The sequence below is a fragment of the Cetorhinus maximus genome, chromosome 18 (assembly GCF_964194155.1).
Source record: "Cetorhinus maximus chromosome 18, sCetMax3.hap1.1, whole genome shotgun sequence".
Classification (NCBI taxonomy): Eukaryota; Metazoa; Chordata; class Chondrichthyes; order Lamniformes; family Cetorhinidae; genus Cetorhinus; species Cetorhinus maximus.
The window spans coordinates 51,314,119-51,329,964 of NC_135896.1; the positions used below are offsets into that span (position 1 = coordinate 51,314,119).

At 43.9% G+C, this 15,846-nt stretch overlaps 2 non-coding genes across 2 annotated transcripts; both read left to right on the forward strand.

Annotated features, from left to right (window-relative positions):
• Window positions 1-2,531: 2,531 nt before the first annotated feature.
• On the forward strand, window positions 2,532-2,617 carry trnay-gua (transfer RNA tyrosine (anticodon GUA)). Its single transcript is given in 2 exon segments — window positions 2,532-2,568; window positions 2,582-2,617. It is a non-coding gene; the product is annotated as a tRNA-Tyr (tRNA).
• A 331-nt stretch (window positions 2,618-2,948) lies between these two features.
• trnak-cuu (transfer RNA lysine (anticodon CUU)) lies at window positions 2,949-3,021 on the forward strand. Its single transcript has one exon. It is a non-coding gene; the product is annotated as a tRNA-Lys (tRNA).
• Window positions 3,022-15,846: the final 12,825 nt, after the last annotated feature.

Consider the following 15,846-nt stretch of genomic DNA (forward strand, 5'->3'; position numbering starts at 1 on the left):
ACTGTTCCCCTAACTAACAAATCCCCTATCGCTGTAGCTCTTCCATTTTTCTTCCTCCCCTCCAGTACAGCTGAAGCGCTTGTGGTGCCACAAACTTGGCTCTGACTGCACTCCTCTGAGGAAACAGCACCCTCACCAGCTTCCAAAATGGAAAGCCGATTTGTGAGTTGGACCCCAGGGGGCTCCTGCATTACCTGCCTAATTTTCTTGGACTGCCTGCAGGTCACCTATTCCCTCCAGGCTCCTAAACTGCAGTGTGACCACCTCTCTGAACTTGCTATCCACGTGGCTCTCAGCCTCACAGATGCACCACAGTGACTCCAGCCACCGTTCGAGCTCTGAAACCCAGCTGGTGACACTTTCTGCACATATGGCTGTTGAGGACATCAGGAGTACCCATGACTTCCCACATATTACAGTACGCGCATTTCACACGACCGGGTTGTCCTGCCATGCCTCAATTTACTTTTACGTTATATTCACCAGATACTCACCAAACAGCTAGCTTCTTCTCCGTCCAATCTAATTGCTTCTTTCCTGTGATGTTACAATTTGCTTTCTTCTCTATCCTTTTGAAACTCAGCGCAGGCCAGCTCCGAGCAGCTGACAGGTCCCCCTCTCTGACTGCTCTTCCTGAAGGTGAGTGATGTAGGCCACGCTCACCGTGCTGTATTTATTCTCTCCTCGCTCCATGTATCTCCTGCAGGTCCGCCTCTCCAACTGCTCTTCCCAAAGGATTGATGTTTAATAATTTCTTGGTGCATGGCCTGCTATTTCGATGGTCCGGCTCTTTAAAAAAACTGAGGCACACGATGCATGTCCTGGAGGGAATAATCCCTGCGGAAAGCCGCCGGGGGGGGTGAAGGGAAGATGTGTTTGGTGGTGGCATCATGCTGGAGTTGGCGGAAATGGCGGAGGATGATCCTTTGAACACGGAGGCTGGTGGGGTGATAAGTGAGGACAAGGGAGACCCTATCATGGTTCTGGGAGGGAGAGGAAGGTGTGAGGGCGGTTGCGCAGGAGATGGGCCGGACACGGTTGAGGGCCCTGTCAACCACTGTGGGTTGAAAACCTCGGTTAAGGAAGAAGGAATACATGTCAGAGGAACTGTTTTTGAAAGTGGCATCATCAGAACAGATGCGACGGAGGTGAAGGAATTGAATGGGATGGAGTCCTTACAGGAAGCGGGGTGTGAGGAGCTGTAGTTGCGGTAGCTGTGGGAGTTGGTAGGCTTGTAATGAATATTGGTCGACAGTCTATCGCCAGGAATTGAGACTGAGAGGTCAAGGCAGGGAAGGGAAGTGTCAGTGATGGCCCACGTGAAAATGATGGAGGGGTGGAAATTGGAAGCAAAATTAATACATTTTTCCAGATCCAGAAGAGAGCATTAAGCGGCACCAAAGCAGTCATCGATGTACTGGAGAAAGAGTTGTGGGAGGGGTCCTGAGTAGGACTGGAACAAGGAATGTTCCACATACCCCATAAAGAGACAGGCAGAACATCCTTTAGATAATATCACCACCGTCAACACCCCTTTGTCCTTTTGTCTATGACATCTTTGGCAGTCTCTTCTTGGCCTCCACCTATCACTGGCCCCCTATTGAGCTCCACCTGTCCCAACCCCTGTACCAGCTTATATTTCATCTCATTTCTATGTTTTTTAGTTCTGATGAAGGGTCAAACCGACTCGAAACATCAACTGTATCCCTCTCCGCAGGTGCTGACAGACCTGCTGAGTTTTTCCAGATATTTTTTTGTTCTAGATTTCCAGCATCCGCAGTATTTTGCTTTTATCTTTGAGTAAATAGTTGGCTGCAATTTTGTAGTTGCATAATTTGGACACAAAATGGCACAATGTTGAATCTGTGAAATTGATCTGGCAATTTTGCCATTTTGTTGAATTAGCTCCATCGCAAAAATATTTTCGAAATTTTATTGAATATAATTTTGCATTATAGAATATACTATTTTAACCATTCACTTATAGACCTTTTTTTTTTAACTTTGCCCTGTTTTAAAGGCATTCTGCCAGCCACCTGCCGCTTGTATTTCTTTCCGAGGAGTTGCAGTCTGTAGTTTCTAGCCTTCGCTCTGCTCCTAGCTTTAAAAAGTTATAATTTTTCCTGTTGGCCTCACTCTCAGCTCTTATATCTCGCCACTTTTGTCCCATTCCCCATTGCAAATACTGATCGTTCCTTTCTGGTTTCACTTTCGGCTCTGCTTTATTCCACTCTTCTAGCGTCTAACCCAGTTCCATCATTAACATTTTTTTTAAATCGTCCCTTTGCTCGTCACCACCAAATTCTTGTGTTCTGTGATCTTTGTTTCTGTGATCCTTGCTTGTTCTGCACAGCCTTATAAATTCTCGCTAATTTCTCATGACTTCCCTGAACCAACTAATTGCAAAATATAATAATCCATCCTCCCATCAAAACATTTTTTCTCTCTAATATATCATTGGCGCCTTCATAAATAATGCTGATTTAAAAGGTTTGTTTGTAGGTGATTCTGATGACTCAGTTTTCAGCTCTCCTTCGATAGCTCAGCTGGTAGAGCGGAGGACTGTAGAGTTTACAAAGACATCCTTAGGTCGCTGGTTCGATTCCGGCTCGAAGGAGGTACATTTTTTTTTCTTCATGCTGAGCATAGCCTTTGCTTTCATGGTAGACTCTGAGTGATTTTTTTTTTCTGGTCCGCTTGTTCCGTATTTAGATTTATATTTGACCTCCCGACATTAACACAGACTCGAATCCCAGGCGGCAGCTCAGCAATCCTGGCCCCAGAACAGAAGCGCTCTGCTCGCTGCTGGCCCGAGTGCCGGCGTGTAGCTCAGCGACAGGCCGCTCACCCATACTCTAATACTGAATTCACTCAAACTGTGGTACAACCAGTCAATACACTGAAGGAGAATAAAACACAAATGATGGGGTGTAGGGTTACTTTCTATCGCCCGGCTAGCTCAGTCGGTAGAGCATGGGACTCTTAATCCCAGGGTCGTGGGTTCGAGCCCCACGTTGGGCGGGGGATTTTTTTTTTACTGAATTGTTTTATTCAAAGTACATTTTTATTGGTATGTAGAATTTATTAAAGAATTATAAAGAAAAGGTATAGGGCCAGTGGACAAGAAATAATAGTGAGGAGGAAAGCAGTTTTGTGAACTACGCTTGTGCCAAGAAGTTAGTGCACGTGATTGTCAATACAATGCCTGCATCATTTAACCACAAGGGGACAGGAGTCGAGGCACAGGAAGGCAAATCTGCGGACAGTTGCTGACATGGGGAATTGAAGACAAAAACAGAATTACCTGGAAAAACTCAGCAGGTCTGGCAGCATCGGTGGAGAAGAAATCAGTTAACGTTTCGAGTCTTCATGACCCTTCGGCAGAACTGAGTATAGTTAGGAGAAAGGTGAAATATAAGCTGGTCCGTCCCCCCACCACCTTAGACCAGCTTATATTTCACCTTTCTCCTAACTATACTCAGTTCTGCCGAAGGGTCATGAAGACTCGAAACGTTAACTGATTTCTTCTCCACCGATGCTGCCAGACCTGCTGAGTTTTTCCAGGTAATTCTGTTTTTGTTTTGGATTTCCAGCATCCGCAGTAGCTTTTAGCTTTTTGTTTTTATCTCTGGGGAATTGAAGGGCGGGTTTGGGGAGATGAGGGCATAGTGTAGACCGGGAAAGGGGCACGGACCAGCTAGCAGCGGAGCGCGGGTATATCAAAAAGAAAATACAGCTACAAAAAAATATTGCCGAATACTGGAAATACTCAGCAGGTTAGGCACATTTTTGGAGAGAGAGAAACAATTGATGTTTCAGGACAATGGCCCATCATCAGTTCTTTAATTGTCCTGAAATGTTTACCCTGTTTCTCTCTTCACATACGCTGTCTGACCTTCTGAGCCAGCCCTGGCTGTGAGTGGAAAAAATAAAACTGATTCATCCACCTGAGGAAAGGAGGTAAGGAGTAATGGCCCACAAACACATTAATAGAGGCTGACTGGCTGCAATTGAGATGCAACCGAGAGTGTATGGAGCAGCAGGCTTTATGACTGATTGTGAAAGCAAACCTCGGGAGTAGGGGCTGTATGAAATAGGACCTTCAAAGTACGTGGATTTAGTTCAATATTTTTCTACTGGAGCATTTGAGCTGAAGCCTCTGCATTGTAAGATTTCCATGTACAAAATAGATACATAGTCGAAGATACTAAGCAGAACAGCAAACAGCTCAGAACAAACTTATTTTTCACAATTGGTAGTTTGTGATGGTATTTGGGGCTCGGTAATAGAATCATAGAAAGTTTACTGCACAGAAAGAAGCCACTTGGCCCTTTGTGTCTGCACCAGTCGAAAAACAAGCCATCCAGCCTAACCCCACTTTCCAGCATTTGGTCCGTAGCCCTGCAGGTTATGGCACTTCGGGCACATATCCAGACACCTTTTAAATGAGTTGAGGGTTTCTTCCTCTACTACCTTTTCAAGCAGTGAGTTACAGACCCCTACAGGGGTCTGGCTAGAGTGGGTGGAAAGAGCCTATTTACTTTAGCAGAGAAGTCAATGACTAGGGGCATAGATTTAAAGTGGTTGGTAGAAGGATTAGAGAAGAGGTGAGGAAAGATGTGTTTTAATGTAAGGGGATAGTATCAGGGAAATAAGGAAACTGGAGATAGGACAGGAAAGCAGATAATAGGTAGAAAGCTCTTCAATTTGGAAAAATCCCTGGAAGAACTGGCCATCATCTTTATGATAAGAATGTTATAAGGTCAGTTGAACAACTGCCTCTACACTGAGCGAGTGAGGCTCAGAATGATTGCAATTAGACTATCACAAATGGTTTGTCACTTAATGTTAGCCTCACAATGCCACACTCAAGTAGGGTTGCCAACTGTAACTAAATGTATTCCTGGAGGTTTCATCTCATGACTTGGCCCCAGGATCCAGCCATTGGTCAACCAACACATCCATCCTTGTGATGCACTACCTTAGTATGCCCATTGGAAGTCAGAAAGACTCATTGCCCAATTAAATGATGCTTGACTGTCAGCCAAACAGGCTTTCCTCCCCCCATTTTCAATACCTTTATATCTGGTAAAGAGAAATATTCAAAGAAAATAACACAAAAAATGAATCTCCCAATCAGCAGTGTTCTGATGATTGATCTTTAATTCCTGGCAACTCAAGGCCAATTTTGGAAGGTTGGCAACCCTACAGGCGCCTTGCCATTAAAATACTCACTGTTTTAAATGTAAAACAATAGATGTTGTTTACAATTTACATAGAATCTAAATATGATCATAAGAAATAGCAGCAGGAGTAGGCCATTCAGCCCCTCAAGCCTGCTCTGCCATTCAATAAGATCTTGGCTGATCTGATTCTGGGCTGAATTCCACTTTCCTGCCTGCCCCTATAACTCTTGACTCTCTTGTCGATCAAAAATCTTCCTAACTCAGCCTTGTACATATTCAATGATTCAACCTCCACTGTTCTCAGGGGAAGAGAATCCTAAAGTCTAACAACCCTCTGAAAGAAAAATTCCTCCTTATTCCTGTCTGAATTGGAAGACCCCTTATTTATAAACTGTGTCCCCTGGTTCTAGACTCCCCCACAAGGGGAGTATCCACCCTGTCAAGCCCCCTCAGAATCTTATCTGTTTCAATAAGATCACCTCTCATTCTTCTAAACTCCAACGAATATAGGCCTAACTTGCTCAACCTTTCTTAAGACAACACCTTCACCCCAGCCAAGTGAACTTCATCTGAATTGCTTCCAATGCAATTATATCCTTCCTTAAATAAGGAGACCAAAACCGTACACAGTACTAAAGATGTGGTCTCCTATAAGGCTCTGTACATCTGTAACAGCACTTTGCTACTTTTGTATTCCATTCCCCTTGCAGGAAAGGCCAACATTCCATTTTGCCTTCCGAATCACTTTCTGTATCTGCATGCTAGCTTTTTGTGATTCATATACCAGAACACCAGGGTCCCTTTGTACCACGGATTTCTGCAGTCGCCCTCCATTTAAATAGTGTTCTGCTTTTCTATTCTTCCTGCCAAAATGGACAAGCTCATATTTTCCCACATTATACTCCCTCTGCCAAATATTTGCTCACTCACTTAACCTATTTTTGTAGACTCTTTGGCCTGGATTTTTGCTCTCAGGTTGAAGCGCAGACTTGGGACATTTCTCAGCTCCACAAACCCAACCCTTGCAAAAGTGGCCCAGAAGGTCAGATTTTTGTTCTGGGGTGGTGGGTTCCCTGGGAGTTGGGCCAGGTGACCCCAGACCAAGTACAGAGATGTCGTGTGTGGAGGGGTTCGGCGGATAGCCTGCCGTTCTGCTCCAGTTTGAAGTTTGATAAAAAAACACAGAAAAACATAAAACAGCCCTCCAGCCCTCGTCCCTCACACCTCCTCACTCCATCCATGCCAACCCATGCTGCCACCTAGCACCCATGGCCCCTCACATGCTCCATGCCAAGCTATGTCCCTACCCACCCCCATGGCCCCCATACCCTCCATGCCAACCTTTGCCCCTCTGCCCACCCCATGATCCCTCATACCCTCCATGATAACCTATGTCCCTCTCCCACCCCATGACGTTTTATAGTCCTGTAAGGTTGTGAGATTCTCTTGCAGAGTCTCGCTTAGGTTCCGAGCCGTACTCTAGACATAACAAAAATGAGTGACTGAGTACCAAATAATGTGTGAAAACAACAATCTTTATTAAACAATTATTAATGATTAAAAGGAAGGGAAAAAAGATAATTTTGTTAAAAAAAAGGAAGAATGAAAAAAGCACCTTATATATAGGAAGAAAGACAACTTTATTGTGTAACCCCAAATTGGTCTGTTCAGGACAGCTCCCCTAAATGGTAAAACAACCCCAAATTTGTTCCCAAAATGCTACAATTCCCCTTGGATCATACATCACCAAGTCCCTTGCACGGAGGGGTGGACTCTCCGGCCAGTCACTCCGTTGACGTCCCTCTACCTCCAAAGTCTTCAATGGTTGACTATTCCACTCTGGCTGCAGCCCCGAATGTTGACTGCTGTGCCCCTTTAAGTCCAATTTCTGGCTCTATTCCAGCCTTTCAAGGACGCAGATTTTCTCAAAACAAGAGTTTGGTAAACATGAGTCCTTATCAAATTCTTCTCACAAGCACTGCAAGTCTTGCAGACTTCACAATATTCAAGCTGTTTACATATCTTTGATGATGCTTCCTATCTGCCATCAATCAGGCTATATCATACATCAATCAAACTCCAACTCCTAATTCCACCCCATCTGCAAGGTTATCCATTGTCTTGGCTTGTAGTTCAAGAGTTATTGAATGCAGTCAGAAACTGACTCCTGTTAAGCAATAACAACTTTTAGCAAGTCTAGCCCAAAAAGGCACAAACAATGGTTTACACAAAATAACAGCTGTGAATGTGGCTTGCTTTGAACAGAATGAAAGCAAAGTGTTGGGAAAAACAAGCCCACAGTTAATACTATCACTACCGATTACTGTTGATTAATTATTTAACTTAAAATCAAGGTCTACAAAGTAACTTTTAAATATTCAATACAGGCTTAATACAGGTTCTTTTAAAATCAAGAGCAAAGCAGAAATAAAATGCAAAAATATAAAATTGCAAAAATTAGTGGCTGCAGGTCTGAGGCCTATGCCAACTTAGTGCCAACTGATGCCAGCGCGTGCACCCCCACCCACCACCCATGACCCTTACACCTACCGTGTCAACTCACCCTGTATCCTTCATGGGCAGACCTCAGTACCCACACTGAGATAAAATAAAGTTCCAAGTGTCTATTGCAGAATGTATTTAAAAAAACACTCTCATCCATAAAAATCTATTTACTATATTTGTATTCATCCAACTACATTATCCCTTATAAGAACACATTTCATTCACTTGCATAATCCTGTATATTAACAAGCATTGGTATTCATAGTCCCACTTCAAAGAGTCCAAAACCACTTGGAACTATCAATCAAACTGTAAAGTGGCAGGCACCCTACTGTGATAAGGGACAGTTGTGAAATCAGTGATGCAGCACTAATCCAGTAATGGTAGCCCTAAGGCTTATGTCAACAGATAGGGTGAAATAGCAAGCAATCTTTTTTTACACTTCAGTGAGTTTTTTCAAAGACTTAAAGGGCAGGAGTTTTAAATGCCTTAACAGCTTGACAGCTCTGTCTGACAGTTCATCTTAACACTTTTGACAGTTTTTGATAGCTCCTCTTGACAGTTCATCTTGAAAATTTTGACAGGTGTTTTTGGCAGCTCCTCTTGACAGTTAAGCTTGATACTTTTCATAGTAGTTTTTGACAGTTCCTCTTGAAGTTCATCTTGGCACATTTGACAGTTGTTTTGACAGCTCCAATGAGCTTCACAGTTCCAATGAGTTTATGCACTTTTTACGCACATTCATGCCTAATTTTAGTAATTGCAAAGGGCACCTGACCTCCCCAAAAGGGCATCTGACCTCCCCAAAATGTGTCCTGGGACTATGTCCAAAGGGCAGTCTTACCTCTCCAGAAAAGTACCTCAGCTATCCAAATGAATCCACAAAGTTCATCTTGCTCCTGTGTTATCTCAGTCAGATCCATTCTTATTTTATTGAAGTTGGCTTTCCTCCAGTTAATTATTCTTACTCTGAATTGTTCCTTGTCCTTTTCCATGGTCAATCTAAACCTTACGATACAATGATCATTGTCCCCTACTTACACTTGACCCACCTCATTCCCAAGAACCAGGTCTAGCAATTCCTCCTTCCTCATTTGACTGGAGACAGATTGCTATAGAAAATTTTCCTGAACACACTCTAAGAACTCTTGCCCCTTCTCTGCCCTTTACACTACTTTTACCTCAGTCTATAATCAGATAATTAAAGTCTCCCATTAAAGATACCTTATAATTTTTACATTTTTCTGTAATTTCCTTTCAAATTTGTTTGTTCCTCTACATCTTTCCTACTATTTGGTGGTCTATAGACTACAATGAACAACATAATTGCATCTTTTTTGTTCCTTAATTCTAGCCAAATAGATTCTTGAACCCTCTGGAACATCCTTTCTCTCCAGCACTGCAATGTTCTCCTTAATCAACACTGCCATCCCTCCTCCTTTCCTTTCTTTCCTGAATGTCTTGTATTCAGGAATATTTAATACCCAGTCCTGCCCTGCTTTGAACCAGGTCACCGTTATCACCACAACATCATATGTCGACTTGGCTATCTGCACCTGCAACTTACCACACCTTGTGCATTTACACACACATACAGTAACCCTAATGTAGACTTTATTACTTCCTACGCTTATGCTGAACTCACCTACAACTTTACTATTTCCTACCTGGTGCTATCTGTCTTTCCCAGTATTCTGTGCACCCTAGTATTCCTCTCTAATATTACTTCCTGATCACATGTATACCAATTTGGTTTAAAACCACCCCCCCATGCCCAACCACGCCCCCCCCCCCCCCCCCCTCCCCCCCCACCCCCAATAGCACTAGGAAATCGTCCCGCAAGGAGACTGGCTTTGTTTAGGTGCAACCAGTCCAACCTGTACAGGTCCCATCTCCCCCAGGATTGGTCCCAATATTACAAGAATCTAAAGATCTTCCTCATGCACTCATGCACCATCTTTCCAGCCATGCATTCATCTGCTTTTATCCTCCAGTTTCTGTGCTCACTTGCATGTGGTACTGGAAGTAGTCTGGAGATTGCTACCTTTGAAATCCTGCTTGCTAATTTTCTGCCTAGCTCCCTAAATTCTGACAGCAGGACCACATCCCTCTTCCTCCCTAAATCATTGGTACCAATGTGGACCACAACCACAGGCTGTTCACTTCCCCTTCCCGCTGCCACCGTCGGGTGCTCTGTAGCCATACAGTGATATCTTTGACTCTGGCACCAGGGAGGCAATATACTATACTGGATTCATATCTGCGGCCACAGAAACATCTGTCTGTTCCCTAACTATTGAATTTCCTACTGCTCTTCCAGTCTTCTTCATGCGCCCCTGTATAGCTGAACCCACCATGGAGCCATGGGCTTGGCTGTGGCTGCAGTTTCCAAGATGAATTATCACTCCCATCAGTATTCAGAACTGAATACTAGTTGGAGAGTATTATGATCTTGAGGGAGACCACTTCACTTTTAAAAAGAAATTCAAAGTCCAGTTATTATCTGAAAGAAATTATGCCACAAAATTTCACGTTTTAAACAAAACTTTTACTGTAAAAGAATTAAACAAAGCAAGTACTACCGCCTGAATAATATATTTTGTAAACCCTTATTGTTAAAACCTTAAAACTCAATGGGACACTCTCTGTTCTATTGTATTTCCACCCAAGAGTTCCCCTATACGTCACAGGATCTTGAGGATTCCTTCATTTCTCCTGGGAGCAAACCAAGGTGTGCAACCAGTCTTAGGAATCCTGCTCAGTTTCCCAGTCTGGCACTTAGGCTTCCAGAACTCTCTTTCTCTGCAAGGATTCCTCTGTCGTTCTCTTCCACTAGCTTTGCCAGGCAGATCTCACAATTTTACTTCCTCATGCACTTGGACTTTTCATTCCAAGCATGAGCCCCACTTGCAATTCCTTCTTACTGATTCCAGACCAGGAACACCTCTGATTCTTAATAGATTCTATGCTTCTTGTACTGGCTGCTGGCAGATCATTATTGTCGGCTGTCCCTTGATTTGAGGATGATGTCTACTCAGGGTCGCAAGTTTCTGCCATGGGTCTTCAGGTGATGGAACAGGCCAATTCTTGACCCACAGCTCTTTGGACACATGGGGCAGGGCATCCTACGAAGTAGTGGGACCTGGAGTGCAAGATTTGCTTCCTTTTCTTTCCTTCTCTGACGCTGCTGTGCCTCATCATTAAGGAGTGTGGACTTAAAGCATAATGCAGCTTGATGGACAAATTGTCACCATTCTGAACAATTGGTAGCAAGCTTCTCCCAATCGTTAGTGTCAATGCTGCCACACTTCACCAGAGCTTCAGAGTGTCTTTGAAGTGCTTTCTTTGTCCTCCCCTGGAATTCTGGCCATTTGAGAGTTGAGAAAACAGGATCTGGAGGGGACACACTTTTCAGCCTTCCAGACACAGTTTCCAGTCCATCAGAGTTGGTCTTGCAGGAGTTTTGCCTGAATGTTTGCGGAGCTGGCTTCAAGAAAGATACTAGCATTTGTTTAATGGCCCTCCCATTGAATCTGGAGAATGCAGAGGAGGTATGCTGATGGAATATCTCTATTGCTCTTATGTGTGGCTGATACACAGCCTAGGTCTCACTGCATTACATGACTGTGGTGACAACATCTGCTTTGTATGCTAGGACTTTTGGTGGCTTGCAGAGGTCTTTGTTGTCAAACACTAACTGTCATAGTTTGTAGAAGGCTGAGCTAGCGCAGCTGATCCGGTGTTGGATCTCCTCATCACTGGTGGCCTTTTGAGAGATGTGCCATCCAAGATATAGGAAGTGCTCAACATATTCCAGAGATTCCCCTTCAACATATATGGGAAGTAGAATATTTGACTGACCACGTGTGGGTTGACAAATGAATTTTGTTTTGACAACATCCAAGGTTGAAAAGCAAAGGGTAAACAAGAGCACGGTAAAAGACGTGGTGGGAAGAGAAAACCCCAGCGATCCAACAGTATGCTGACCATCGTGACATGAATAGCTTTTTTTTTGAAGCCACCAGGGCCATCTATAGACCTAGGTCAAATGGACAAAATCCCCTTCACTCACAGGATGGTGTTTCTCTTCTTAAGAATTGCAATTCAATCCGTGAACATTGGAAAGATCATTTTCAACAACTCCTCAACATTCAAGGACAGGCCGAGTCTCTTGTATGCAGAATTGAAGAGATCGAGAGTGGCTTGCAAATTTGGTACACAGTGAGCAACGACACTGCAGTCATCCACAAACTGTAGATCATGTATTTCTATGGTAGTCAGTTTAGTTTTGGCACAGAGATGACTGAGGTTAAAGACTTTTCCATCAAGGTGGTATTTAATGCTCACACCAAAGGGCAGTTGATCTTTAACAAGGTGAATAGCCACTGTCTGGGTAGATTGTAAATAGTATGAGGGCTATCACACAGCCTTGCTTAACTCCAGTCCAGATTTTGAAGATGTCCGTTTCAGATCTCCCACTCAAGGCAGTTGTAGTCATAAGATCATGAAGCAGTTGCAGGAATGTGATGAAGTTTCTTGGACATCCAGATCTTTGGGACACAATCCACAGAGCCTCACGATTTACTGAGTCAAATGCTTTGGCATTTTCGTTTCAGTGGGTCACATATTTCAGCACTGTTTTTGTCGAGCTAGTCCTGATGCTTGATCTCAATTGCCTGGATCCAGGAGTCTAGTACAGCTGAAGTTATTTGATCCCACTGTTCTGAAACTGAGTTGGTTGTGTAAACATTTTCCAGATTGGTTGTGAGCTGCACTTGGAATTGCATAAGATCATAAGACCATAAGACATAGGAGCAGAAATTAGGCCATTCGGCCCATCGAGTCTGCTGCGCCATTCAATCATGGCTGATAAGTTTCTCAACCCCATTCTCCTGCTTTCTCCCCGTATCCTTTGATCCCCTTACCAATCAAGAACCTATCTATCTCGGTCTTAAATACACTCAATGACCTGGCCTCCACAGCCTTCTGTAATCTGTAAGTTTCAATCAGATCCCCCCTCATCCTTCTAAACTCCATTGAGTATAGACCCAGAGTCCTTAAACGTTCCTCATATGTTCCTCATATGTTAAGCCTTTCATTCCTGGGATCGTTCTCGTGAACCTCCTCTGGACCTTCTCCAGGGCCAGCACATCCTTCCTGAGATACGGGGCCCAAAATTGCTCACAATATTCTAAATGTGGTCTGACCAGAGCCTTATAAAGCCTCAGCAGCACATCCCTGCTTTTATATTTTAGTCCTCTCGAAATAAATGCCAACATTGCATTTGCCTTCCTAACTACCGACTCAACCTGCAAGTTAACCTTAAGAGAATCCTGGACTAGGACTCCCAAGTCCCTCTGCACTCCAGATTTCTGAATTCTCTCCCCATTTAGAAAATAGTCTATGCCTCTATTCTTCGTACCAAAGTGCATGACCTCAAGCTTCCCCACGTTGTATTCCATCTGCCACTTCTTTGCCTATTCTTCTGACCTGTCCAAATCCTTCTGCAGCCTCCCCACCTCCTCAATACTACCTGTCCCTCCACCTATCTTTGTATCATCTGCAAACTTAGCCAGGATGCCCTCATTTCCTTCATCTAGATCATTAATGTATAAAGTGAAAAGTTGTGGTCCCAATACTGAACCCTGCGGAACTCCACTAGTCACCGGCCACCATCCTGAGAAGGACCCCCTTATCCCCACTCTCTGCCTCCTAGCAAACAGCCAATCTTCTATCCATGCTAGTACCTTGCCTCTAACACCATGGGCTCTTATCTTACTGAGCAGCCTCCTGTGCGGCACCTTGTCAAAGGCCTTCTGGAAGTCCAAGTAGATAATATCCATTGGCTCTCCTTTGTCTAACCTACTCGTTACCTCCTCAAAGAATTCTAACAGATTTGTCAGGCATGACCTCCCCTTGATGAAACCATGCTGACTTTGCCCTATTTTACCATGCACTTCCAAGTATTCTGAAATCTCATCCTTAATAATGGACTCTAAAAGCTTACCAACGACTGAGGTCAGGCTAATCGGCCTGTAATTTCCTGTCTTTTGCCTCACTCCCTTCTTAAACAGAAGGGATACATTAGCGATTTTCCAGTCCTCTGGGACCCTCCCTGACTCCAGTGATTCCTGAAAGATCACCACTAACGCATGCACTATCTCTTCAGCTATCTCCTTCAGAACTCTGGGGTGTAATCCATCTGGTCTAGGTGATTTATCCACCTTCAGACCTTTCAGTTTTCTTAGAACCTTCTCCTTGGTAATGGCCACCATACTCACCTCTGCCCCCCGACTCTCTTGAACTTTGGGGATGTTACTCGTGTCTTCCACCGTGAAGACTGTTGCAAAGTACCTATTCAGTTCCTCCGCCATTTCTTTGTTCCCCACTACTACTTCTCCAGCATAATTTTCCAGCGGCCCAATGTCCACTTTTGCCTCTCTCTTACCCTTTATATATCTAAAAAAGCTCTTGCAATCTTCTTTTATATTACTGGCTAGTTTACCCTCATATTTAATCTTCTCCCCCCTTATTTCTTTTTTAGTTGTCCTCTGTTGGTCTTTGTAGGCTTCCCAATCCCCTGGTTTCCCACTGCTCTTCGCCACATTGTATGCTTTCTCTTTAGTTTTTATGCTGTCCCTGACTTCCCTTGTCAGCCATGGTTGCCTCATCCTCCCTTTAGTATGCTTCTTCTTCCTAGGGATGAATTTTTGCTGTGTCTCCCAAATGACTCCCAGAAACTCCTGCCATTGCTGTTCCACTGTCTTTCCTGCTAGGCTCATCTCCCAGTCAATTCTGGCCAGCTCCTCCCTCATGCCTCTGTAGTTGCCTTTATTCAACTGTAATACCGTTACATCTGATTCCAGCTTTTTCCTCTCAAATTGCAGGGTAAATTCTATCATATTATGGTCACTTCCTCCTAAGGGTTCCTTCACCTTAAGCTCCCTTATCAAATCTGCCTCATTACACATCACTAAATCTAGAATTGCCTGTTCCCTAGTGGGCTCCACCACAAGCTGCTCCAAAAAGCCATCTCGTAGACATTCCACAAATTCCTTTTCTTGAGATCCACTACCAACCTGATTTTCCCAGTCTACCTGCATATTGAAATCCCCCATGATCACTGTAACCTTGCCTTTCTTACACGCCTTTTCTATCTCCTGGTGTATCTTGTGCCCCACATCCTGACTACTGTTCGGAGGCCTGTATATAACTCCCATTATGGTTTTTTTACCTTTGTGGTTCCTCGACTCTACCCACACAGATTCAACATCATCTGACCCTACGTCATTTCTTGCTATCGATTTCATTTCATTTCTTACTAACAAAGCAACCCCACCCCCTCTGCCAACCTGCCTATCTTTTCGATAGGATGTATATCCTTGGATATTTAGCTCTCAGTCCTGATCCCTTTGCAGCCATGTCTCCGTGATGCCCACCACATCATACCTACCAATTTCAATCTGCGCCACAAGCTCATTTACCTTATTTCGTATACTGCGTGCATTCAGATACAACACCTTCAGTCCTGTATTTCCCATCCCCTTTCTCATTGTCGTCCCTTTATCTGATGTGCTTGAAGTTAGATTCCTAGCCCTTTCCAAACACTCTGTCCTATTTTGTGTTCTGGAGACTTTAATAGCCTCTCCTGGGCTCTCCTTTCTTTTCAGTTTTTTCAAAATTTTCCATGAAGTTGAATCAACCCCCCCCACATGCTAACCTGCTGCTTTTTTTCCCATTAGTCATACTTCTTGGAGTTTTGCCCTTCCCTCCACCCCCCAACCCCACTTTCTCCCTTTGGTCAGACTGCCTTAGGGCTGAGACATTGACCTTTTTCTTCTTGGATGCACCACTGCCTTCTCACAGCCATCCAAGCTGACTCTGATAGTTCCGTGAGACAACACATAGATAAATCCAAAGGACTGCCTCCCTGCAGTCTATCCCATAGCTACAGCACACCTAGGATGTCCTAGATAGAAATTTAAATTAATTAACTCCCATTCCCTGACTTGTCCTTTGATCTGAAAAGTATATGGACACTTTAAGAACAATCTTGTTTACCTTTTGTTTTTCAACCTTTCTTTGATCTGGGGAAATTGCATGAATAAGTTATGTCCCTGATGGAAATAACGGCTCTCTTACTAGACTTACTGGT